At 46.3% G+C, this 26022-nt stretch overlaps 1 protein-coding gene across 2 annotated transcripts in view; it reads left to right on the forward strand.

Annotated features, from left to right (window-relative positions):
* Window positions 1-26022, forward strand: part of SDR42E1 (short chain dehydrogenase/reductase family 42E, member 1) — a 55751-nt gene that overhangs the window by 15306 nt on the left and 14423 nt on the right. The window lies entirely within an intron of this gene.

Below are 26022 nucleotides of genomic sequence, written 5' to 3' on the forward strand. Positions count from 1 at the left end.
ATACCAAGTTTCGTTCAAATCGGGCAAGCCGTTTTTGCGTTGGCAGCTCTTTACATTTTTTCCATTGACATGAATGGGTGAAATCCGATTATCTGTTTGTAGCTCCACCCACGTGTGCAGGTGGGCCGCGAGATCCCCAGAACATATCATCCCGGGTAGTGAGGGATCTGCATACCAAGTTTCGTTCAAATCGGTCAAGCCGTTTTTGCGTGATTGCGGCACATACATACATACATCCGATTTTATATATATAGATTTAAGTTAAAGATAGGAACTTCAATTCACAGATTTGTAGTTATGGTTTCCTCCTTTTTGCAGTTTCTGATCCCGATGTCCTTTGAGGATCAGGGGGTCTTATTCAACATGGCACAAGGCTAAATCTTTCTACCACAAGCACACAAACAGAAGCTTTGTGGTGAGATTACAGGTGCATTGACCAAGCCAGAGCCTACTGTGTGGCATTATCTTCATGTCCTTGGGTTAATAGCAGCCACAATAGAGGTGGTGCTCTGAGCAAAGGCACACATGCTCCCTCTCCAAGATGCCTTATTGTCTCCCTGGTCGCCTCAGAGAGACTCCATGCAAGTTCCGCTTCCCTGGACAGTGGCAGCCGACCACAGTCTCTGGTGAAGGGGATCCCACTTTGAATCGATTCATGGGTCATCTTGATAACAGATGCCAGCTTGTTTGGATGGGGGGATTTATTGCAGCAGCAGTTTTTAAAAAATCAGCGAGGTGGAGCGACCCCTAAACTTTGTTTTAAGTCAAATTTTGTGTGTTTTTCTATTTTATATCTATCTATATATATAAAATCGGAGGTATGTATGTGTGTGTGTATGTGCCGCGATCACGCAAAAATGGCTTGACCGATTTGAACGAAACTTGGTATGCAGATCCCTCACTACCTGGGGTGATATGTTCTGGGGGTCTCGCGGCCCACCTGCACACATGGGTGGAGCTACAAACAGAAAATCAGATTTCACCCATTCATGTCAATGGAAAAATGTAAAAAGCTGCCAACGCAAAAACGGCTTGCCCGATTTGAACGAAACTTGCTATGCTGATCCCTCACTACCTGGGGTGATATGTTCTGTGGGTCTCGCAGCCCACCTGCACACGTGGGCGAGCTACAAACAGAAAATCTGATTTCACCCATTCAAGTCAATGGAAAAAATGTAAAAAGCTGTGGGACCAATTTGAACGAAACTTGGTATGCAGATCCCTCACTACCTGGGGTGATATGTTCTGGGGGTCTCGCGGCCCACCTGCACACGTGGGCGGAGCTACAAACAGAAAATCATATTTCACCCATTCAAGTCAATGGAAAAAATGTAAAAAGCTGTTGGACCGATTTGAACGCAGATTGGTATGCAGATCCCTCACTACCTGGGGTGATATGTTCTGGGGGTCTCGCGGCCCACCTGCACACGTGGGCGGAGCTACAAACAGAAAATCAGATTTCACCCATTCACGTCAATGGAAAAAATGTAAAAAGCTGTGGGACCGATTTGAACGAAACTTGGTATGCAGATCCCTCACTACCTGGGGTGATATGTTCTGGGGGTCTCGCTGCCCACCTGCACACATGGGCGGAGCTACAAACAGAAAATCACATTTCACCCATTCAAGTCAATGGAGAAAATGTAAAAAGCTGTGGGACCGATTTGAACGAAACTTGGTATGCAGATCCCTCACTACCTGGGGTGATATGTTCTGGGGGTCTCGCAGCCCACCTTCACACGTGGGCGGAGCTACAAACAGAAAATCAGATTTCACCCATTCATGTTATTGGAAAAAATGTAAAAAGCTGCCATTCTCACAGTAATTCAAAACCGGCTTGACCGATTTGAACGAAACATGGTATGCAGATCCCTCACTACCTGGGGTGATATGTTCTGGGGGTCTCACGGCCCACCTGCACACGTGGGCGGAGCTACAAACAGAAAATCAGATTTCACCCATTCATGTTGTTGGAAAAAATGTAAAAAGCTGCCATTCTCACAGTAATTCAAAACCGGCTTGACCGATTTGAACGAAACATGGTATGCAGATCCCTCACTACCTGGGGTGATATGTTCTGGGGGTCTCACGGCCCACCTGCACACGTGGGCGGAGCTACAAACAGAAAATCAGATTTCACCCATTCATGTCAATGGAAAAAATGTAAAAAGCTGCCATTCTCACTGTAATTCAAAAACGGCTTGACCGATTTGAACGAAACTTGGTATGCAGATCCCTCACTACCTGGGCTGATATGTTCTGGGGGTCTCGCGGCCCACCTGCACACGTGGGCGGAGCTACAAACAGAAAATCAGATTTCACCCATTCATGTCATTGGAAAAAATGTAAAAAGCTGCCATTCTCACAGTAATTCAAAAACGGCTTGACCGATTTGAACGAAACTTGGTATGCAGATCCCTCACTACCTGGGGTGATATGTACTGTGGGTCTCTCGGCCCACAACTCTATGTTGCTTGCTCAAGGGTGGGTTCACCCAAGAATTTATATGTTCTTGCTCCTGGAGGTGAAACTAATAATGTTGTTTATATTCACGTTTTGCGTTAGTTGTATTGTATTCATTTTGTCAAATATTTCACATTATAATTTGAATATTGTACTTTTTATTAAGCTGTAAAAAAATAATTTCATTCACCACTATAAAGTATCTTTATTTGAATCCGTTTACAGTGTTATTGCTATAATTAAATACCCGTGCAACGCTGGGGCATCAGCTAGTAAAGGAATAAAATTAACCTTGTGGACAAACAAAATGTTAATTTTTTTGGACCACCCTAAACTGCAGGCTCATCTCTCTTACCTTAGACTTTGGGGACTGTTAGATACATTCCTATGGTTCAGCATACCATCCCTATTGCATTGGAAAAAGGGATTACCGTATTTTTCGCTCTATTAGACGCACCTGACCATAAGACGCACCCTAGATTTAGAGGAGGAAAACAAGAAAAAAACCATTCTGAACCAAATTCTCCATGCTAGGCTCTGCACCCAACCCCACACTTCTTGCCAAGCTCTGCACCCTGTCCTCCCTCCCTGCCAGGCTCTGTACCCTGTCCCCCCTCTGGTGGTCAACTGGTAGGCTGGGACAGGGCAGGCAGGGACAGGGCACATGGCAGGCAGGCCTAGTGGCTGGCAGGCAGGTAGGGACAGGGTGGGTAGGTAGATATGCAGGCAGGCCTCTCCCCCTCCCCCCAGATAGGCAGTAGGAAAGCCCCGGCCTCTCCCTCTTCCCTCCCTATTTTTAATTTGCCAGGGCGGGCAGGCAGGCCCCAGCCTCTCCTTCCTCACCCCCCAGGCAGGGGGCAGGCAGCAGGGGCCCCAGGCAGGGGGCCGGCCTCTCCCTCCTCCATCCCTATTTTTAATTAATCAGGCCGGCCTCTCCTTCCTCACCCCCCAGGCAGGCAGGCCCTGGCCCTCTTCCTCCTCCCCCCCACCCCGTTCCCCGCACGTACCTTTTTTTTTAAACTTCTGGCATCTTCACTTGCTGTTAGTGGCACACAAGGCTGGCTGGCTGCCTGGTTCCTGCTGCTTCCCCTGAGAATGGCAGACGCAGCTGCATCCTCTTCTGTTCTCTCACAGCATAGCGGCACACTAGGTTGCCTGCCTTGTCCTGCACTGCTATGTTGCGAAAGAACAGAAGAGGAGGCTGCCACGTCTGCCGTCTGTTCTCAAGGAGGCGGCGGGGACCAGGCAGCCAGCCAGCCTTGTGTGCCGCTCTCAGCGAGTGAAGGCGCCAGAAGTTTAAATAAAAGGTACGTAGGGGGAGCAAGAGGGCCAGCAAGCAAGGGAGGGTGGCAGCATTAAAATAAGGTAACGGGGGGGGGGGGGGGCACTTTGGGTATTCACTCCATACGACGCACCCTTATTTCCACCCACTTTTGGGAGGAAAAGTGCATCTAATGGAGCAAAATATACACTAGGTTCTTATCTTGATAATATATTTTCTAGTACTTAGGGATGGTATGCTGAACACCCCTCCCCATCCAGCAGTTTATCTGATGTGCCTGCTCTGACTCAAGCTTAATGGTCAGCTTCATAGCTAGGATTTTCCTGTTAGTCAGACTATTGGATTACTAGCTTTATACCCCGTTACATTAACGGGTGCTAGAATATATGTGTGTGTGTCTGTCTTTATTTCTTTGTCTCTCTGTCTCCTTAGCCACTTTCTGTATTTCTGTCTTTCTTTCTTTTGGCTGTCCACCACCACCCCTTCACTGCTCCCCTTATCCAGCAGCAGCCCTTCTCCCTTTGTTTTACCTCCCCCCCTGTCCATCAGCACCTCTTCCTGCTCTCCCTGTCCATCAGTAGGCCTCCCTTCCTTTTTTGATTTACTTCCCCCCCTGTCCATCAGCACCTCTTCCTGCTCCCCTGTCCAGCAGGCCTCCCTTCCTTTTTTCCCCCTCTCTTCCTGCTCCCCCTGTCCAGCATCATGCCCTTTCTCTCTCTCACAATACCTAAACAGTTTACAATACTTTTACAATGAAAAAAACAAAGCCAATGCTTAAAAGAAACAAAAAAAGTAATATTGAATAAAATAAATTATAATTAAAATGATTGGGGGTTGACAAATTGAAAAGTACTAACTGGAACAGTGGGAGAAGGGGGGACAGGGGAGTGAAAAATACATCAAGATTGAAAATTTAAAAAAGTGGGGGCGGGGAAGGAGAATACAGTAGGATGGCTTTGGTGGTTTTTACTTTTAAATTGTCTGGCCCCTTGCAGCCGTGCGGCGGCTCCTCCCGCACAGAGAGGGGAGGAGGGCCCTCCCTTCTTCAGCCCTGCGCGCCTTCAGCTGGCCACGGCTTCACACCAGCGAGAGCTCATTCTTCCAGTGCAGGAAAAAGAACCTTTTTGGAAGCGGGCTCCGCCGACAGCCGTAGCAGCCTGCAACCGGCGACAGCCGCCGCGGCCGACATCCGCCTCGGGGGGGGGGGGGGGGGAATCAGGGCAGTAGCCGGCCGCGAAGCAGCCTGTTTAGAGTGCTGCGACCCTTGCTGTAGTAAGGATGTTTGTCGGGGCGGCAAGGGACTAAGGGAGCCGAAAGGATAGTGGCGGTGGCGGTTTCAAGCGGCAGCGCCGGCATTTTCTCTCCTGTTACTGGAGAGTGTCAATTCCGGGGTGTGCAGCCGCTGTTACAAAGTTAAAAAAAAATAAAAATACGGCTCAGGGAAGTGGAGGGGGAGAGGGAAAGGGGGCTACTTTGGAGGGAGGGGTATGCTGGAAGGCCGACAGAGAGAAGGGGGCCAGAAGAGACAGAGAAATACAGGCAGGGGGCCAGGCAGAGAGACAGAGAGAAAGAAAAACAGGGAGCCAGGCAGAAAGACAGAGAGACTGAGAGACAGACAAACAAAAAATGGGGGCCAGGGAGAGAGACAGCCAGAAAGATAAATAGGGGGCCAGACAGAAAGAAAGACAGCCATCCATACAGTGGCCAAGGAAAGAGAGACAAAGAAAGGCAGGGGTCAGGCAGAAAGACAGAGAAACAGAAAAACAGGGGGCCAGGCAGAGAGACAGCCAGAAAGATAAACAGGGGGCCAGGCAGAAAGACAGACAGAAAGAAAGACAGCCATCCACACAGCTGCCAAGGAAAGAGAGAGAGAAATAAAGAAAGAATGACAGACAGACAGTGGGCCAGAAAGACAGCCAGCCAGCAGCCAAGGACAGAGAGAGAAAGAAAAAAACCAGACAGATAGACAGCGGCCAAGGAGACAGAGAGAAAGAAAGAATGACAGACAGACAGAGGGCCAGAGAGACAGACAGAAAGGGAGAAAGACAGACAGAAGGAAAGACAAACAGACAAGGGGTCAGAGAGACAGATAGAAAGAAAGAATGACAGACAGACAGGATGCCAGAAAGACAGACAGACAGAAAAACAGACAGCCAGCAGCTAAGGAGAGAGAGAGAGAGAGAGAAAGAAAGAAAAATACAGAGACAGACAGCAGCCAAGGAGAGAGAGAAAAAAAGACAGACGGCCAGCGGCCAAGGAGAAAGAGAAAAAGAATGATATACAGACAGAAAGGGAGAGAGATAGACAGAAATAAAGACAAGACAGCCAGAAGCCAAGAAAAGAAAGAGAAAAAAAAAATAAAAAAGACAGACAGTGGGCAAGGGAGAGAGACAGAAAGAAAAGGGCCAGGGAGAAAGACATACATCCATAATGTTCCCTGCCGCCGTGTTTTCTAATCCGTGGCCGGATTCTATTTTAGTACGCAGCAGCAGGGAATACTCTGGCCACTCCACTCCTCCCGTCCTCGCTCACCAACCGCTGGAGGAAGCACAGGCCCGCCGCCGTTACTCCTCACACGCGCACAACGCCGAGCCAACAGGTCACTGCCCAGCAGAAGCCCCAACACAGCACTGACCATAAGGGAATTGCGCACAGGAGCCCCGCCCCGACTCAACCCTCCAAGACAAGCAGCACGGACATGGAGCCCCGAAGGCAGCCCGAGAACACATGCCGACTCTGCCGAAAAGGCCCGGCGCACAGCTCCACCCGTGCAACCACCGCGCGCCAACTGAAGAAAACGCCACGGACGCCCGCCCGCAAGGCAGGCTCTCAGGACGACGCCTGCAGCTCCGAGCAGCCAGCGCTCCCGACTTGCAGCCCACCAGGAAGAGGTGCTGTTGGACTGGGGGAGCAAGGAAGAGGGACAGGGGGAGCAGGGAAGAGGTGCTACTGGGCCGTGGGAGCAGGGAAGAGGGACAGGGGAGCAGGGAAGAGGTGCTACTGGGCCGGGGAGCAAGGAAGAGGTGTTACTGGACCGTGGGAGCAGGGAAGAGGGACAGGGGGAGCAGGGAAGAGGTACTGCTGGACAGGGAAGTGGAGTGGGGAGGGAAATGCTGCTGGTGAGAAAAGGGGGCTCGGGCTGAAAGGGAACAGATGGGAGAAGGGGGCGGGGGGGGAGGTAAAAATGGGTTTGGAGCTGGGGCTGAAAATAGGGGACATGTGAGGGAAGGAGGCTTTACTAGCACCCGTTAATGTTAACGGGCTTAAACACTTTTTTATTAAATGTTTAAACAGCTGGAAGCAAAATTGAAATTTTTTTGCTGTTGGAACATTTTGATGTTCGCTAAATAAAATTAATATTAGGATTAGGCTGAATACTAGCACACCAAAATGAAGACATGGATATCACAAACATAAGTCCAAATTTGATTATCAATTTTTGCTATTTACAGGTCATATAGGCAATTCCGACCCATACGCTACAGTGTTCTCCCCAGCGCTTTTCAGCCGGGCGCTCCGCCCAGCAAATTTACATTACCGCCCGGCAGTCATCTGCCGAATCCTGCTGCCACCACTGCTTAACGCGCAGCCTGAAGAGCCGCTGAAAGACTCCCGCCGGACTTTAAACAAAACAAACCCCAGCAAGCGACTCGAACCCGGCTTCCCTCCGAAACCGGAAGTTACGTCGCGGGGGGGGGGGGGGTAGGGAAGAGAAGCCGGCACGGACCATTAGAGCCCCTGAGCATGCGGGATATAGGCCAGCCACGGAGGGAAGCTTACTTGCTCTTGCTTACTTCGGGCCTTTCTCGCTGCCGGGTCCTGCCTACTTTCTGTTTCCGTGAAGGCAGGACCCGGCAACGAGAAAGGCCCGAAGTAAGCAAGAGCAGCAAGTTGTAAGCTTCCCTCTGTGGCTGACCTTTGGGAGATAGGTCAACGACGAAGGGAAACTTGCAACTTGCCTTTGTCTGTAGCGAATCTGCCGGATGTGTGAGACTGGAGAAGAAATGCTGCTGTACCCCAGGGCCGCCATCAGGGCAGTACTTCCAGTCCTGCATTCAGGGGCCCGGAGCTGAAAGGGGGCCCGGGCCAGTAGCGTACCTAGGGGGGGCGGTGCGCCCCGGGTGCACAGGAGAGCTGAACGGGGATGATGGGGGACCCGCGGGGTTAAATATAACTCGAGCCGCGTGGCTCGTCTTCTACTCCGATTGCCCTGCCGCTCACACAGCCGATCGGAAATCTTCCCCGACGTCAGCGCTGACGTCGGAGGGAGGGCTTAAGCAAAGCCCGCCCTCCGACGTCAGCGCTGAAGTCGGGGAAGACTTCTGGTCGGCTATGTGTGCGCGGCGGGACAGGCAGGAAATAGAAGACAAGCCTACACGGCTCGAGCTACATTTTGCTGAGAAAGTTGCTAAGATGGGCTGGGAGGCAAACGGGGAACACAAAAGGGGGAGGGAGTGTGTTTTGGACACAAGGCATGAACTTGGGAGAGAGGAAGGGAGGGAAAGAGATGCTGAGGTGGGGGAGGGAATGGGTTTTTGGACACAGAAGGCATGGACTTGGGAGAGAAGAAGGGAGGGAAAGAGATGCTGAGGTGGGGGAGGGAATGGGTTTTTGGACACAGAAGGCATGGACTTGGGAGAGAGGAAGGGAGGGAAATAGATGCTGAGGTGGGGGAGGGAATGGGTTTTTGGATACAGAAGGCATGGACTTGGGAGAGAGGAAGGGAGGGAAAGAGATGCTGAGGTGGGGGAGGGAATGCATTTTTGGACACAGAAGGCAAGGACTTGGGAGAGAGGAAGGGAGGGAAAGAGATGGTTGTGTACACGGGGAATAGAAGAAAGGAGAATTTTTGGTCATAGGGAGGGAGTGAGGTACAGACAGTGGCATACCAAGGTGGGGGTGGGGGCGGTCTGCCCCGGGTTTACGCCCCAAGGGGGTGCACAGCTGGCCACCCTCCAGTGTTCTCCCTAGGCTGGCAAACTGCGTCTCTTTAGCCACTTGAGTGCCACCGCCGCCATTGGGAACAGGCCGGTGCCAAGTTCTCCCTGCTTTTCCCTGTGGGGCCGACCAACTCTCGCCACCCGCGTCAATTCTGACGTTGGAGAGGACGTTCTGGGCCAGCCAATTGCTGCCTGGCTGGCCGAGAATGTCCTCTCCGACGCTAGAATTGATGTCGAGTGGCGAGAGTTTGTCGACCCCGCAGGGAAGAGAAGCAGGGTGAACTCGGCGCCGGCCTGTTTCCGATAGCGGTAGTGGCAGCCTATTCCCCAGTGGCAGTGGCAGCATTTTCCCAATGGCATAGGGGAGGGCAAGGAGAAAGAAAGAAAGGGGGGGACAGGGAGCCAGAAAAAAAAAAAAAAGAAAGGGGGCTGGGTGAAACAAAGAAAAATGGGGCACGGAGAGAGAGAGAAAGACAGACATACAGAATGAAAGGGGGTATGGAGAGAGAGAAAAAGAAAGAAGGGGCAGGGTGAAACAAAGAAAAAGTTTGGGGAGGGAATGAGGTCTGGAGGAGAGGAAGCATACAGGAGGCTGAAAGAAGGGAAGAAATATTGGATGAACAGTCAGAAGAATAAAGTGCAACCAGAGACTGATGAAATTACCAAAGATAGGAAAATGATTTTATTTTCAATTTAGTGATCAAAATGTGTCCGTTTTGAGAATTTATATATGCTGTCTATATTTTGCACTATGGCCCCCTTTTACTAAACCGCAATACCGTTTTTTAGTGCAGGGAGCCTATGAGCTTCAAGAGCAGCGTGGGGCATTCAGCGCAGGTCCCTGCGCTAAAAACCGCTATCGTGGTTTAGTAAAAAGGGAGGGGGAATATTTGTCTATTTTTGTATAGTTGTTACTGAGATGACATTGCATAAAGTCATCTGCCTTGACCTCTTTGAAAACCCGCAGAATATAAATGATAATTAACATTTTCTCTGCGTACAGCGTGCTTTATGTTTTTAAAATTTTATTGTTGGTAGATCATTTTGACTTGGCCACAAAGGTAAGGGGGAGGGAGGGGAGCTGCTGAAAGAGTCTACCTTGACATGGTTGCAGGCTTACAAATCTTTTGGTCAAAGAGTGCGGCGACAGAGAAAAGTATGTGTGTTTTCGGCCCATGGAAGAAGGGGGGGTCAGGGGGGGAAGGTGTGCGTGGGGGGCCCAATAGGATTGCTCAGTAAGGGGCCCAGAAATTTCTGATGGCGGCCCTGCTGTATCCAATTAGAGGGGGAGGGGGAAGAGAAATGCTGGTGCTTCTGCTGTACCTAATTGGGGGGGGGTTAAGAGAAATGCTGCTGCTGCTGCTGTACCCAATAGGGGGAGAGGGAAGAGAAATGCTGCTGCACCCAATTGGGGAGAGAGAGGGAAGGAGAGAGAAGGAAGATCAGGAAAAGGAGGAAAAAGATGCAAAGACCATGGGAGGGAGGGAAAGGAGATACCATACCATGGAGTGGAAGAGAGAGATGTCAGGGCATATGGGGGGGCGGGAAGCAGGGCCAGATTAAAGGATAGGCCCAGTAGGCACAGGCCTAGGGCCTGAAATGGTCAGGGGGTCCGCCAGTGCTGTGCTTTGGGGCCTCACCCTTGCTGGATTCGCTGGCAGCAGCAGCAGCCTCATCATCATCCCGGGCGCCCCCCAAACCCGATCTCTCCCTATCCCATATCTCCCTCCTTCCCTCATCAGTGACATGCCAGAGAGAATCACGGCAGGAGAAAGCGCTGAAGCAGCCTGCTTAGAGTAGAGCAGTGCTGTTTAGAGTCTCATGATGGGAGGGAGAGATAGGAGGGTCGTGGGGGGGGGAAGTGTAGCAGTCTGCCCCGGGTGCTCGGCCTGGCGTCATGAACTTCTTCGGCTAGCAGCAGCATTTACAATTCACTGCTGTTGCCAGCTTCAGGCCTTCCTCTCTGCCGGGTCCTGCCTACTTCTGTTTCTATGAAGGCAGGACCCGACAGAGAAGAAGGCCCGAAGTTGGCAACAGCAGCGAATTGTGAAAGCTGCTGCCTGAAGAAGTTCATGACGCCAGACCTTGGGTGACAGAAGGAGGAAAGGGAGCAGAGGGGGAGAGACTTGCTGCACCCAACTGGAGGGAGAAAGAAGATGAGGGAGGGAATGAAACGAGATGCCAGGGATTGGAGGGAAGGAGGAAAGTATGCCAGACCAAGAGAAAAGGAAGGGGGAAAGGAAGGAGAAGATGTTAGAGCATGGAGGGGGAGGGAGAGATGGAAGAAAAGGAAAGAAGTGAGATGCCAGAGAATAGGGAAGGGAAGATACCAGACTGTGGGGTGTGAAGGAAAGAAAGGAGAAGAGAAGAGAGACTTGCCAGAGCATAGGGGACGGAGTGTTGACAGAGACAGAAAAATGGAGAGGTGGCAGAGCTGAAATCAATCATGTTCAAAGGAGAAGAGAAGGGCCACAGGATAGACAGTTTATTGAAGGAGCATAAAGAAGGAAGATGCCATATGGAACGGGGAGAGGGCGGACAGTGGATAGAAGGGGCTGATACTGCATGGAAGACAGAGCGGACAGATGCTGGCTAGAAAGAAGAGTGAAGACAAGATGATTAAAGCAGAAACGACAAAAGGTAGAAAAAAAAATTTTGTTGCTTTACCATAGAATCAAGTAATATTGTATCTATTGATTAAAGTTTATAAATAGGAAATGGAAATAAGGCAGTTTTGGGGGACTAAACCCCTTTCCTCAGGTCAGGACAGGATACTATAACAGCAGGGGTGCCCAAATGGTCGAGCGCGATCGACCAGTAGATCGCAAAGGCAATGTGAGTCGATCGCGTTGCCTTGGCAATCTTTTTCTTCCTGCCTCCCTGAGCCAGGCCAGGCACGTACAAGCACCGGACTCACAAGACTTCACCTCCGACATCAATTCTGACGTCAGAGAGGAAGTTCTGGGCCAGCCAATCGCTGCCTGGCTGGCTTGGAACTTCCTCTCTGATGTAAGAATTGATATCAGAGGTGAAGTCTTGTGAGTCCGGCGCTTGTACATTCCTGGTCCGGCTTGTGGAAGCAGGGAGAAATCGGCATGGTGGCTTAGGGGGTAGGAAAAGAATCGGGGAAGTGGAGAAATTGGCACGATGGCTTGGGGGGGCAGCGGGAGAGAGAAAGAAAGAGAGACAGAAAGAAAAGGGGAGGAGCAGAAAGAAAAAAATATTGGATTTATAGTCAGAAGAAGGAAGTGCAAACAGAGACTCATGAAATCACCAGACAAAAAGGTAGGAAAAATGATTTTATTTTCAGTTTAGTGATCAAAATATGTCTGTTTTAAGAATTTATATCTGCTGTCTATATTTTGCACTATGGCCCCCTTTTACTAAACCGTAATAGCGATTTTTAGCGCAGGGAGCCTATGAGCATCGAGAACAGCGCAGGGCATTCAGTGCATCTCCCTGCTGTAAAAACCAGTATTGCGATTTAGTAAAAAGGAGGGGGTATATTTATCTATTTTTGTATAGTTGTTCCTGAGGTGATATTGCATAGAATCGTCTGCCTTGACCTCTTTGAAAACCAGTGGAATATAAATGATAATTAACATTTTCTCTGCGTACAGTGTGCTTTGTGTTTTTTTTAAAAATTTTATTGTTGGTAGATCATTTTGACTTGGTCATTTTAAAAATAGCTCGCAAGCCCAAAAAGTGTGGGCACCCCTGCTGTAGAGCCATTTCTTGTATGACTGGATGAGCTATATTTATCTTTTTTTTAAGTTGTTTAAATTCATGCAGAAATAAATGGCTAGATTGAACCTAATGACTTCATTAATGCCTTTCCCTTTTTTAAACCTCTATACCATTTGAAAGAGGGCAAATACTTCTTAAATTTAGTAAAAATATTCTGGCACAAGTGTCAAACCTTAAAAAAGGAAGTCATATTGAGCATTGGAAAATAATAATAATAATTAACTAATAAAAATAGTATACATTTAGGGCTCCTTTTACTAAGTTCCGATAGTGGTTTTAGTGTGCGCTTAGCAAGTGGAGGAATTGCCATGCGCTAGATGCTAACGCCAGCATTGAGTTGGCGCTAGTTTTCCCACATAGCGCAGGGGTTTGTGCGCGCTAAAAATGCTAGCGCATCTTAGTAAAAGAGGGGGTTAATTTTCCCCACCACCAGATTTCCCCATCCCACTCCACCCGGCTACTTTTTCATGCCACCTGGCTGGAAAAAATTTCTAGGGAGAACACTGCGCTAAGTCAGCAAGGAAGAGCTTGTATACACACTCTTCTAGCATTTAAACTGCTTCATGTCTGGAAACAGCTTTTTCCTTTTCCTTCAGTACAAATCCTGTTTGGATGGGTTCTAAATTCTGTTGAAATAAAGAGAAAATTATATGAATGCATAATACCTCATCAGCAGGGCTTCAATGTCCATATCAAACTAATACTAACATCTGACATAGACAGATCTCATAGATACGACTATAGAAAAATTATATATTGCCCCTCTACCTTCTGTCTTTTAGCATGAATAAACTGAAGCAAAGTTGCAAGTTCCAACTGCTCCTGGATCCTACTTACCTATAGCCCACATTATTTCTATTCTCTCACCATCTTTGCTGTAAGATGTGCACTGACTAAAGATGTCATTACATCTACAATGTTCTTCCATGGGAAGAGGTGAGGTAAAAAAACAAACAAATGAAATTCAAAATGGTGTGTGTTTAACATAGGAGGTTCCCCATATATAGGGCAAAACTGTGGAATAAAAGTGTGGAGGGGCATAATCGAAAGGAACGTCTAAGTCCGCTTTCGTCTAAGCTGCAAGTCGTCCAAAGTAAAAAACAGCCCAGGACATGTTTTCGAAAAATACGTCCAAAATTTTTTTTGTTTTGAAAATCGTCTAACTATACGTCCTGCCTATCTGATCGTCCAAGTCGCTAAATCGTCCATCTTTATACCACATTTTTGTCCAACTTTTTGACCAAGTCAAAAATGCCTAGAACAAGCCCTGTTGGACGTGGGAGGGGTCTGCAAAGTGATGGACTGAATACCCAGACATGGCACCTAAATAGTGGGGTACCTTACAGGGCACTACTGTGAACTTCACAAAAAGAGTGCCATGTCTTCTCCTCACTACAGCTCCTTTATAGGTCATGGTGAGCCCCCCAAACCACCTCCAGAATCCCCTAGACCCACTTATATGCCAGTAAAAAAGGGTTTTGGGGGTGTATAGAGGAGTGCACATGTTTAAGTATCAATGCAGTGATTACAGGGGCTTATGGGCATGGGTCCTCATTTTCATGAGTCCCTAACCCACCCCCAAGACGGCTTAAGCTGCCTCTGTGCTGGACGACTAGGCTTTCCTATGCCAGGCGATGGTCTGGAGGCTGAATTTTAAAGGTATGATTACGATTTTTATGGGGTTGGGGGGAGTCGGTGATCACTGGGATAGTGTGTGGGGATCTGTATTATGTGTTTGCAGTGCTTATCTGGTGACTTTAGGTGGTTTTTTGTGACTTAGACCATATTTTAAATGATCTAAGTCACAATGTCCAAGTTCTGTCTAGGCTCTGTTGTAAAACTTTCGGATATACATCCCGCCCTCGACATTCCTTCTGAAACGCCCTGTTTAGCTATGGTCGTTCAGCGGCACTATGAAGGCCTAGGTCATTTAGAAATACGCCCAAAACCCGGTTTGATTATCGGCACTTGGACATCTTTCGTTTATGATCATCCAAGTGCCGACTTAGGCCGGTTTATGGACGTTTTTCTCTTTCGATTATGAGCCCCATAGTGAACTTCCACTTAGAATAAAATTTAAATAGACTTTCACAATTTAAAGAATACAAAAAAAAAGATGCATGTAGGGAGAGATTGCAGCGGATGTCAGTTGCCTTATAGACAAAGGGAGAGAATAACGCACATGGAGTCTGGATCGGCTGACTGGATTGGCCATGCTAGTCTTTATCAATTTACTATGCATGAGTAATCTTTTATTTTCCTTGCATCTAACATTGTTGTGTGACTTAAAGACCTTTTGTCAATAAATTGTGTAGAGACAGATTGTCAAAAGGACAGTGCACCTGACTACAATTTGCTTTGATACAAAATTGTTTAAACCAGTTTGAGACACGATAGAAGGGAAGGCATTACTAACTGTGTAAATTTCCACTCTATAAATGGTTTTCTATGACAACTAGTTTTTTAGCCTGTTACATTAACGGGTGCTAGCAGCCTTTCTCCCTTACTTTTACCTCCCTCCTGTCCAGCAGCACTCCTTCCCTGCTCCCCCTGCCCAGCAATAGCTCTTTTCCCTTCCTTTTACCTCCCCCCTGTCCAGCAGTAGCCTTTCTCCCTTCCTTTTACCTCCCCCCTGTCCAGTAGCACCCCTTCTCTGCTCCCCCTGTCCAGCAGTAGCCCTTCTCGCTTCCTTTTACCTCCCCCCTGTCCAGCAGCACCCCTTCCCTGCTCCCCTTTTATCTCCAGTAGTACCCCTTCTCCCTTACCTGCTTCCCCTATCCAGCATCCGCTAGCCCGGGCAGCCTCGGGGCTTTTGCTAGGCCGGCCCACCTCGCATTATCGAAGTAGACCGGCCTAGCAAATGGCCCGCGTCTGCTTGATGAAACCGCGGCTGCTTGCGCTGCTGGTCTTGCCTTGGGGAAACGCCGCTAGTTCTTGTTTGTGCAACGTTCGTCAAGGCGCAGGCTGGCTGGGGTGTGGGAGGGGGGAAGCCATTGGCATGTATGTGTATGAGAATGGAGGCCAATAGAGAAACCGCCACAGGGTCCTACTGCGCATGCAGCACCAGAGAAGTACGGATCACGGAGTCAGGGATCACGGCGTTTGAAGTGTGCATGCGTGCTTAGGGTTTTATTATGATAGATTATTATCATTCAGATGAGTAGCTTTCTTTGCTAGCTCTATGATCTTGGAACATGCATGCATACGAGATATCTCAACCGTATAGAGAGTTCCATTTGCTTAGCAGTAAGCTTATCCAATTATTAAAATCTTCCTAAATTTGCTTATACTGTATAACAGTAGGCCAAAATCCTTTTCCTGCACATTTTAGAGGCAGTCAGGTATAATGCTCTCTCGTGTCATAAAATCTCGACCCATAAAAAAACTTTGCATAAAATTTATTTTCTTTCATTTCCTCTTCATTAATTCAGTTCTTTGCAACCCAAAAGTTTAAGCATTTTGCAGATACAGCCAAGCACTCTAAACAGATGTCAACTGCTGCTCTAAAATTACTCATCTGTATCCAAAGTTTAATAGCTACTCTTTTTTTCCACCAGTGTTAGTATTTTCTGTATGGCAGTGAACCAAACTGACAGGTGTGTTTGCAAAGCTTTGGCAAAGATCTGGTTTTAAAAAAGAACATGTGCATAAAGTAAAAAGGATCTCGTGAGTAATGTCATGCATGCTTCAATGGCGCCCTCTATCAGCAATACCTGGGATATACAGCAATACCTGCCATCGCTTTCATACACAAAGTTCTATTTGACAGGTATTCAAATGTTGGCCACTCTTCAGTGCAGCAAGCTACAGAAGTTAGCCCCTATCTCCCCCCCCCAAACAATATACATACATATACACAAATAATCACAATCAGCACTTATAATCTGTCAACATCAATACAGACAGAATAAAACCCCCTCCCCATCAAATATTTTCAAACAGGGACTACAAAAGAGATACCCCCCTCCTCCCACCCTCTCCTGGATGCGTGTTAAAACAATAGAAAATAAATATTATTTAAGAATTTCCAATCTAATCATTAATTAAAACTAATACATATCACAAACCCAGTCTACTCATGAACAATTAAAAAAATGTAAATAGGAAGACTGTGCTATGACCAGTAAGCCAGACCATCATCAAACCACTGATCCAGCAGATACTTGCAGGATAAGATCTCCTGACTTCGTTTGGGATCTTTTCAGAGGCCCATTAGTCTCTACTTATGGGCATGCCTAAAAGGATATGTACCCCTAAGGAGCACCAAGTTCCTCATGCAGAAGCATTATGAGGAAGCACAAGGTTAAACCTAGAGATACTGCATCATCTACTGCTGGTATAGGGTCTATGCACAGACATATTGTATTCCCACTTTGAGTAGGATGAATATGCAGGGGAACACATAACACTATTCAGCAAACCCCAGGCATAAAACACTCTCAAGTACTTGTATTCACATCAGCATACTATAGATTATTCAAGCATTATCCTTTATCAGAAGGAAAAAAAATTTTAGGACCTTCAGAGATGCATCTTTCAAGTAGCAAATAGCATATCCCGCTGGTCTTTCAGATAGCATATCATAGCAGTCGAAACTCATTATTGGTCCAGAATTTTAACTCATTTTACATCTTTTTCCATTCTCAAAAACATTACAATATGCAGTGGGGGGGGGGGGGGGTGTTTCATATAAATTTTTAAAAATGCATGGACTCAATTTTTCTTCTGATAAAGGATAATGCTTGAATAAACCACAGCTAAACTGGACAGACAAATCACCATTCTGTTATCATCGACCACAGACTATAAAACCTTAAAGATACTAAAACCCTACTCTTCAAAAAATACATAAAACCTATCTAACATGACCAGTTCCTACCCAAACCCCACTTACCCACTCTATACTCTTCCTTTCTCCCTGCCCCCTCCCCTTTCTTTCTGTCTGTCTCCCTGCCCCTTTCTGTTTTTCTTTCATTTTCTCTTTCTTTCTGTCTCCCTGCCCCCCACTTTCTTTCTGCCTCCCTGTCTTTTCTGTCTCCCTGTTCTGCCTCCCCATCTGTCTTGTCTGCCTCCCTGTCTGTCTCCTTGTTCTGCGTCTCTGTCTTTCTGTCTCCCCTTCCCAAGCCACTGCTGGGGCTGTTATCTGGGAACAGGCCCCCAAGCCACCGCTGACTTCTGGGAACACGCCGGACTTCTAGGCCCCCAAGCCACCACAGACGCCGCCATTGCCGAGTTCTTTGTTTTCCGACACTGCAACAGGCCAGCAGCCTTCTCCCTAATGTCAATTCTGACGGAGAGGAAGTTCCGGGCCAGTCAGGCAGCAATTGGCTGGCCCGGAACTTCCTCTCCAACGTCAGAATTGACTTTGGGGAGAAAGCTTCTGCAGGGAGAGCTTTGGACGGCGGTGGGGGACGTTGGGGAGAGAAAAGCTGATCGGCCCGGTAGATCGCAAAGGCAATGCGAGTCTATCATGGAGCCCGGGATGGGCTCTGCAATCAACTTCGGTTGCCTTAGAGATCTACCGGTCGATCGCGATTGACGTATTGGGCACCCCAAGCCTATACCATAAACCCTGTGAGGAGAGACTTACGAAGTAAAGAAATAAAGACAATGACATACTGCAGAAGTTTAAATAAACAAGAAACAAAGCATGTAAGAAATCAAGCTGTGAGGCTGAAAGGAAAGAATAATATGATGGACTTAGGTCTAGTAGTAGTAGTGTTAGTTTTTAAAGTGTAACTAATATACAAGGCAGATTGGCTGGTGAGTATCATGATCTGAGCTTTTGTGGCATGCTATGGATGCAAAACTTGGAAAATATTCAGAGATGGTGCAGGGAGAATTCTGTCCTGTCTGCATTATCTTTTGCTTTTTCATATAGGCAATGCATGTGAGAGAGCATAGGTTTCAGTATGTCACTTGTTAATTTTCATGTCTTAATTTACTCTGTGAAGAATAAAGCTGTCTTTGTTTTGTGTGTGTGGGTTTTCTTCCTCCTGCCCCCAAACTCCAGGCACCTGTGTCCAATCTCTTGCAGAAGATCAAAAGGTCCTAGAAAAAGCCATAGAATGTCAAAACTACTTAAATTATGTAAGTTTCACTAATGTTTGATAACAGAATGCATCACATTTAGTAGTCTGTAGATATAAAGGAATCGTATAACTTGATATTCTTGGAGGCAGTGGCGTACCTAGTGGGGCCCATCATTTTTTGACCCCCCCCCTCTATATCAAAAATATGATTTTTAGTAACAACCCACATATCGCACAAGAGTGTACCTAGGAAAAGGCAGCATCTTAAACACTGCAGTGAGCACTAGAATACCAACACATACATTGTAAAACTAAACAAGCCAGATCCCACACAGTCAATTGATCCTGTACAGTCAATGCTATCAGAAAGCCATGTCCCTTTCATACACACAGACAGATACACCCTTGCCCAATATGGAATAATCACAAACTAAAAATAGAAATATGTAGACAAAAGTTAAACTGAACCGCCAAGAAACCAGACTCTGCATACAATGCAACACCACAAAAACAGTAATACATGTCCTCTAATACTGTGCAAAATATAAAGACAGTAGATGTAAATTTGAAAAACTGATATATAACAATCACCACTTTACAAATTAACAAATAAAAATAAAACAAATAATGAGAAATAAGAAAATACCATTTTATTGGACTAATCCCCGTAAGCTTGGTCCCCATCCCCGCAAACCACTTGATTCCATCCACACAAGCCTTGAATTGTTTTATATTGAACTTATTATATTAAAGTATAAAAAGAAACAATATTCTGTACAATTGTCAATTTATAAATCAGCGTCTTCTCCCCACTCTCTTCCCATTTCCCTTCAGCGTCCTCAGCACACTCTCTCTCCACTTTCCTTCAGCGCACGCACATAAAAACAAGCAAGTAATTTTATATCATTTTCATTCTATTCATTCATAGAAATTAAAGTCTAAATAATGCCAGTCACATAACAAAACATGATTTTACAAAAATAATTCCCTGCACAGTCAAGCCTGCAAGGATTACTAGATGTCTTTCAGCAGCTCCCCTCCCTCCCCCCTCTTACCTTCGTGGCCAAGTCAAAATGATCTACCAACAATAAAATTTTAAAAACACAAAGCACACTGTACGCAGAGAAAATGTTAATTATCATTTATATTCCATGGGTTTTCAAAGAGGTCAAGGCAGTTGACTTTATGCAATGTCACCTCAGTAACAACTATACAAAAATAGACAAATATGCTCCCTCCCTTTTTACTAAACCGCGATAGCGTTTTTTAGCACAGGGAGCTGCGCTGAATGCCCCACACTGCTCTCGACGCTCATAGGCTCCCTGCGCTAAAAACTGCTATTGCAGTTTAGTAAAAGGGGCCCATAGTGCAAAATATAGACATCATATATAAATTCTCAAAACGGACACATTTTGATCACTAAATTGAAAATAAAATAATTTTTCCTACCTTTGGTAATTTCATCAGTCTCTGGTTGCACTTTATTCTTCTGACTGTGCATCCAATATTTCTTCCCTTCTTTCAGCCTCCTGTATGCTTACTCTCCTCCAGACCTCATTCCCTCCATTTTTTTCTTTCTTTCATCCTGCCCCCTTCTTTCTTTCTCTCTCCATGCCTTTCTTTCTGTATGTCTGTCTTTCTCTCTCTCTCTTCGTGCCCCATTTCTTTCTTTGTTTCACCCTGCCCCCTTCTTTCTCTCTCCAAGCCCCCTTTCTTTCTCTATGTCTGTCTTTCTCTCTCTCTCCCCATGCCCCATTTTTTTCTTTCTTTCACCCTTCCCCTTCCTTTCTTTCTGGATCCCTGTCCCCCCCCTTTCTTTCTTGCTCCCTGTCTCCCCCCCTTTCTTTCTTTCTCCCTGCCCTCACCCATGCCACCGCCACCACCATGCTGCCACCACCGCCGGGGAAAGGCTGCCACTGGCCGTCGGAAACAGGCCGGCGCCGAAATCGCTCTGCTTCGTTTCCCGTGGGCCGACCAACTCTGGCTGTCCGACGTCAATTCTAACGTCGGAGAGGACGTTCCGGGCCAGCCAGGCAGCGATTGGCCGGCCCAGAACGTCCTCTCCGACGTCAGAATTGACGTCGGACGGCTATAGTTGGTCGGCCCGCGGGAAAAGAAGCAGGGCAAATTCGGAGGGAGGGAGAACTGGCGCCAGCTTCTTTCAGATAATTGCAATGGCAGCCTTTCCCCGGTGGCAGGCCAGCTGTGCACCCCCTTGGGCCCGTGCACCTGGGGCGGATCCCCCCCCCCCCCCTGGGTACGCCACTGCCCCTAGCACTTGTGCTTGGTCCCTGTTTCTTATTGGCACTCTGTAGCCCTCCCCAAGTACATACATGTTCCTAGCTCATTTAATATTCTGGCTGGGGAGACGTTTGCAAAGTGCAGTGCTGGTGAGCAGTTTCATTACAACTCCATGCCTTCTTCTGGCAAATTATATTCTTCTGGGATATTAGCATGGCTCTCCCAACCCATACTACTGGTATTACACTCATACTCAGCTATTTATAATTATATTCTTCTGGGATATTAGCATGGCTCTCCAAGCCCATACTACTGGTATCACACTCATACTCAGCTATTTCCATGCTTTCTGCATTTATATTTTTCCATTCCCCTCCCCCTTCAGGGTAGTTAGAAGAGCAGGCTGGCCAAGTTTCCCTTCCCCCCTCTGTAGCATTACTTTGCCTTTCCCTTACAAAACTCTCTGCAAGGTCCCAGTACTTAGCTGCTTGAGGAATTTGTTTGTCCTTCTCTGGGTGGCAAAAAGCTACCTCTCTGTCTCTGTGGAGGGAATGTGCAGCCTGGAGCTGTGGGCTGGGCTCGAGTCTCTCTTCCAGCCACAGCTGGGGTCAATTTATTTCCCTTCTGCTTCATGTCTGAAAGCTTACAAGTGCTTGCAGTTTCCCCAGTGTAGCCCTGCCCCTTCTGGGTTGATTCTCTGTTTCACAGCTTTTGCAGGGAAACTTCTCTGCTCTTGGGAAAGGAATAATGGCAATTAGACTGTGGTTTGTGAGCCCTCCCTACTGGGTTTCCTGGTGGATGGCTGTTTTAAGCCTGCTTGTTTTACTCTGCCTAAAACCCTATTCTCTGGCTGCTGAACTGGCTTAGCTTTAGGGATTTAGGGTTTTAGAGCAGGGTTATTCCACGTGACAGAGGCTTCCCTATCACAAAGTGCATTGCCATTTCAAGTTTTTAGAAACTTCACAACTGCCTGCACTGTGCATGCGCGAGTGCCTTCCCGCCCGATGTAGGCTCACTCACAGTACCTCAGTTCTTCATTTTCCGCAGAGCAAAGTCATGTTTTTCTGAACTCTGTTCAGTCTGTTTTTTGCCTTCCTGCTTCGTGTACTTTTTCTATTTTTTTCTCGTTCTTATATATTTTTCTTTTATCTTGTCGGTAAAAAACCCCAAAAAAAACCCACCCAGAAAAGTGAGTTTTTCTTTTATCATTTTTTCTTGTGGGCTTCGTCCTTCGAGGGTTCATTTTTTTCTTCAGCAATTGAGTTTAATCTTACTGACACGGTCTTTCCGTCTCCTTCTTACTTCCTTCAGGGAGGACTAAGGGTTTCTATTTTGATCATTGCGATTGCTCGATGTGTCTGTGCCTTCTCTACCTTTGGTTTCCTAGCGATTTTAGTCATTTGGATCATCTTTTGGTCTTGTTCACAGGGTACGACAAAGGTGTGGTGGCATCCAAGGCATTGGTGGCCCTTTGGGTCAGAGAGGCTATTGCTTCACCTGGATTAGTGGCGGGTAAGCAGTTGCTAGCGGTTCTCCATGCTCCCTCGACTAGAGTGGTAGCTACTTTATGGGCTGAGTCCCAGGGATTCTCCTTGGAAGAGATTTGTACAGCGGTGGCGTGGTCGTCCTCAAACATGTTTTCTATTCATTACCGATTGGATGTGGTGGCGCGTAGAGGCATCTTGTGACAGTTTGGTCATGGAGAAGATGGTGGCATTTGCTTCCCACTCAGATTAAAAATTGCTTTGCTACATCCCACTAGTCTCTGGATTCATCTGCTTCTGTTGCTAAGGAAGGAAAAATTATGTTCTTACCTGCTAATTTTCTTTCCTTTAGACACAGCAGATGAATCCAGAGCCCCACCATTTCTTGCTATCTGATGTTGGTTCCCTCGCGGGGTGTGTATGTTGCATGTTATGGTTAGTAGTTTGTTTCAGTTCAGGGAAGAGTTCCATTTGTCAGTGTTTATGGGAAAAAAGTTTTTTCCTGTGCAGTTTGCTTGTTCCTGATGCTTAGGCAAAGAGTGATATTAATAGGCCAGGAGAAATTCCATCCAAGAGGACCACCTGCTCTATCTCTATCGACACCTACTGGTAGATGTGCGCTATCCCACTAGTCTCTGGATTCATCTGCTGTGTCTAAAGGAAAGAAAATTAGAAGGTAAGAACATAATTTTTCCTTGAACTCCACTTTTGCTTTCTTCATCCCCTTCCTTTAATTTTGACTGTGGACTAAAGCAGTAGAAGGATTGGTATACTTTATTTTCTGCTTTGATTTGCTTCTTTTATGAACTATGTTAGAGTCCATTGATATGGTTGACTCTGCAGGTGGATTTCAGGATTGGCAAAGGACATTGAAAACTGCACGTGATTTGGTTGCACCCATGCGGGAAAAGAAAATACAAAAAAAGCATGTGGCTGACTGACGACTTGTTGAGTTGTAAGTTTTTGAGAAAGTTAGAACATGTGTGGTGAGAGTATGCTTGAGAGTGATATAGATCCTTGGAGTGTTTATAAAATCAAAGTTCAGGAACCTACAACTCAGTTTTATCGAGATAAAATTTTGGAAGTGAAGAACCAATTGGCCTAGGGAATTATACCAATTAGTGCGGACGTGGTGTGGGAATGAGACTATTGAGAACTCTACAAGTCCTTTTTCTGCTGATGAACTTAATGTCTTTTTTGCTTCAAAAGTTGCTTCAATTATCCAGTGTATTCCGTTGAGGAGTATAGATGTTGTTGACACTGCTGAAGAGACTCTGAAATGGGAGTCTTTTCAGCAGGTTGAAGAATTTGAGATGGCTAATACCTTGAACTCTTGTAAACCAACAATGTCATATTTTTGCCCCCTAGCAATTTTGAAGCTTTTGGGGAAACAAATAGTTCCAAGAATCACGGTTCTGCTGAATCTTTGTTTACAAGAGGGGACTGGCCCAGATATGTTGAAGCTTGCAACAGTCAAACCAGTTGAAAAGGACAAAAAGTTGAGAGTCCAAGACATTAGTAATTTTTGTCCAGTATCCTTGCTGCCAGTACTGACAAAAATTCTTGATCAGTGCATTTTTTATATTCATCAATATGCCTTCTGTCATCAACACAGCACTGAGACCTTATTGATTTTGATGCTGGATGAGTTGCGCAGGGGATTGTATAATGGAGGTCAATATTTGGCCATTTTTGATATATTGGCAGCTTTCGACACATTGGACCATCAGATCTTATTAGGTCAATTAGAAGCTTTTGAGATTTCAGGATTGGTCCTGGCTTGGTTTCAGTCATTTCTGTCAAATAGGCAACAAGAGGTGGGAGTGAATGGTGATGTTTCCCAACGTATTATGTTACTGATAGGTATGCCTCAAGGTTCAGTGCTTTCAGCTGCCCTTTTCAATCTATACCTTCTCCCTCTCTATAAGCTGCTGCGGAATTCTGAGGTTAGCTACCAGGTTTATGCCGATGATATTTTAACCTTGCTACCTGTTAATGGGGTGACGGGACAATCGTGTGCCGACAATTCAGCGCAAGACACTAGCGCACTGCAGGAAAATTTAGTTTTAAAGAGTTCCAAAGCAGGGTGTGAGTGGGGACCCCCCCCACACACACACACTTTACTGCATACTGTTTGCACTGCTTTGGGGGGGGGACAACCCCCCCACATTATAGAGAAAATGGAACTTTTCCCGAAAAAAATCAGAAAAAGTTCCATTTGCTCTATAATGGAGGGTTCCCAACCCCCAAACCCCCCTCCCCCCCAACAGAAGCGCGAACACTATGCAGTAGTGAGGGGTTCCCCACTCACACCCCGCTTCAGAGCTCTTTAAAACTAAGTTTTCCCGCGGTGCGCTGGTGTCTTGCGCTGAATTGTCTGCCCTCCATTGTCAGCGCGCTGGTGTTTCACACGCGACCGACAATGAACCGTTAATGGGATATGGAGGAACGACTGCAAGTAATGATGATGAATGTGATGAAATGGATGGAGGGTAGTAGGTTAAAGCTGAATGTACAAAAAATGAAAATGATGCTATTTCAGAGATCACAGGTGCAAGAAACTCCTGGGTCTTTACAGATTTGGAACACCGCGATAAAACTTTCTGAAGAAGTTAGGTACCTAGATGTTGTGGTGGACTCAAAATTGACCTTTAAAAACCATGTTCAATATTTTGATAAAAATTTTTTTTTTTCAGATTGCAGCTCTTCAATAGGCTTTGACCGTATCTGCCTGCTAGCATCTTTAGGGTCATTTTGCAGTCAATGGTATTATCATGTTTGGACTATTGTAATCTTGAGCTTTTGGGTTTACCATTAACCCTGTTGAGTGCATTACAGGTGGCTCAAAACTCAGTGGTTAGAACTTTTTTGTTTGGAAAAGACTGAACATGTCACAGAATATGTGAAGTTATACTGGTTGAAGTTGGAAGACCGTATATATTTTAGACTGCTTGTGATATCTACCTGTGCTTGAATGGTCTGGCTCCTGCAGGTTTGGTGGGTATTATTCAAGCTTATGTCCCTTTATCCAAGTTGCACTCTGTCCATCATGGTGACTTGTTTGGGCCATCGGTAAGTGAACTGAGACTGAATACCTCAAAGTGCAACTATGTTTTTCTGTAGGGACCCTCAAGAATGGAACCGGCTACCTTTACACATTAGAAAGCAAAGCAATCTTGAGGTGTTTAGGAAATTACTGAAAAGGCATTTATTTTGCAAAATGAAATATGGGCATTAAGAAATTTGCATTTATGAAAGCACTGGTCGCTTACCTTGTTTGTTTTATATGTATTTTATTATGTATGTTTATATTGTGAGCTGCCTTGGGAAAGGCGGGTTATAAATAAAAAACAAAACTTCATGTCATTCACCGCTAATATTACTCTAACAAATGGATACTTGTAAGTTGAACAGGCAGCAGAATGGGATGGAATTTTATAAGGCAGACTGACTCTGCCTAGTCCATTGCTCCTGCCTCCTATTTAAAAGTGAGTCTGGGAAAGGATACAGTAGATAGAAAGTGAGCCCAACGGGACAAGAACAAAAAAAATTAACCCTGTAAAATCCACAGAAAAAAAGTCCAAGAGAAACAAAAAAACACTATGGAGAAGTAAAGTTCCTGATATGGACTTTATTAATGAGTTAACTTAACAATTCACATAAAAACCTCTAGGACCCAGTCCACTGAGAGCCTGGGACCCAACACAGTTCATGTTTCAACAAGAATGTCTTCCTCAGGGGTCCCCAATAGTCCTAAGGTGAAGATACGTGGAAAAACTAAACAATCGAAATATGCTAATCCACAGAAACTCTGTGTGAGAAGGGCTTGTTGG

This window comes from Geotrypetes seraphini, chromosome 4, assembly GCF_902459505.1.
Source record: "Geotrypetes seraphini chromosome 4, aGeoSer1.1, whole genome shotgun sequence".
Lineage (NCBI taxonomy): Eukaryota > Metazoa > Chordata > Amphibia > Gymnophiona > Dermophiidae > Geotrypetes > Geotrypetes seraphini.